The following is a 1,957-nucleotide window of genomic DNA, read 5'->3' on the forward strand; positions in this document are numbered from 1 at the left end:
GAGAAAAACTAGAGCCATTTGTTTCTTATTGTCATTGCTCTTAATTTTTTCAGACAGGATTGGAACTGCGGTCGCTGCTCTCTGGGAGATGGTGGAGTTTATGATCACGAGTCTGAGACATTCAGGAAAGAACTATGCATTACCAAAGGTCTGGACTGTTTTAGTGTCAGACAATGTTGTTTTTACTTTTTGTGTTTGACTGTTTTCTCTCCATAGTTAGTCATTTTATTTTTGTTCATGATTTTATAACTTTCTTTCTTTCAAACTACATCCTGAGACATGCTGGCTCTTGAGTCCTAAATGTAATCAACAGAGCAAACTACTTCAGTCCAGTTTTCACTGTTGCACATGAGCACTTGAGTTCTTTCATACTGTCACTTGAAATAGCTGGATATCAAACAGTTAGTGTAGCTAGTTGAAGATAATTTTGCCTTATTTCATGTCAGATCTTTTCACTTGGTGCATTTTTTTTTTGAATTTCTGTCTGTTTTTCTTAAAGCATTTTAATTTCAGGGGTACCAACATCTGTTTGTAATTCAACTTTGTTCCAGCATTCGTGGGATGTAAGTAAAAGCTGGATGTATTTAGTCACTGTGCAAACCACTGTGTAAAAGAACCACAGTTCTTTATAGTCATGCTTTCAGACCTGCAGCCTCGTCCGATGGCTTTGGAGGCAGTGAATGCGGATTTGAAAAACGTCCTCTTTATTGTATAAAGTGGTCGTGACGTACAGTGGCGGAGCGAAGCTGAGCGTGTGTGAGGCTTGTCAGACAGGCAGTGATGCAGCACAGATGTGTTGATGTCAGCCATCATGCTTGATTCCCCATCAAATTATGATCTCATGTTGTCATGTCACATTTCTGTGAACATGTTTTGTGTGTTACCTCAGTTTCAAACACTCACTCAATGAGGAGTGGAGTCAAAAGAGTAGATTTCTATCTTATCTAACACTCACCGCAGTCACGCTGATTATAAATCATTTCCATATTTTACATTTGACATTCTTAACTCTGTTTTTTATCGGCCTCGCAAGAAGCATTTTGTTCCTCCATTACCTTTGAGCATCTTACAGGACATGACAAGTGAAGGTTAACCTCCTTGAAATGTTCAGACTGTAGGCAAACAGAGAAATGTAACTCTATGCAGTATAGATGTGTGAAATATGTACATGAACTATAATATCCTATATTTATGAACACCCTTTAAAATGAAGTCTTTAATCTTATAAACATGCAAAACACAGAGAAAAACTAATGCTAAAGTCAAAGCTAAAACCGAATGCGGGCATTAAGATCAATAACAACCGTAAGAGAAGAAAAAAAACAGTTCACGAGAATTTTTGCACATCATCAGACTGAAGTTATCTGCAGGCATGAAAATGTAGTCTAGTGTTTGTTGATACTCTTAGGTCCTTCTCCACTGTACTGTACTGTATTATACGTAGCTGTACAGTGTGTATGATAGCCAGTGTAAAGTACATTGCATGTCTTTTTTACACAGCTGCTCAGTGAATTGTAATATAAATCATTCATTTGCATCGAAGTCCTCGATTGTGAAAGAAACACGCAACACGTTCTGTTTGCTCTCCAGTCAGAACAGCAAAGTGCCACAGCCACAGTGATGATTAGATTTCAAACCCACAAGTATTTCTTGCACCCGCATATATTATCACTAAATACTAAGGGGGAAAAAAAGTGTAGTTTCTCCACAGAGACCAAGAGCAAACATTGGCTTTGAAACATCATCTCACTGACGTAGCTAGAATGAGTCACTGTTCCACTTTTCTGACTGTTTCTAGGTGTTAGTGACCACTGAATCCTTCCTGATCCTCTTACATGCAGCAGACTCACATTACAGCAGACTGGAGGGAGCAGGAGAATCTGACAGGCGTCTTCCCTTTTTTTTTTATTTTTATGAAGCATCTGTAAATGCATTGCTATGATTACCATAGCGAGGT

This window comes from Trachurus japonicus, chromosome 16 (genome assembly GCF_045865225.1).
Source record: "Trachurus japonicus isolate A0001 chromosome 16, Traja_1.0".
Lineage (NCBI taxonomy): Eukaryota > Metazoa > Chordata > Actinopteri > Carangiformes > Carangidae > Trachurus > Trachurus japonicus.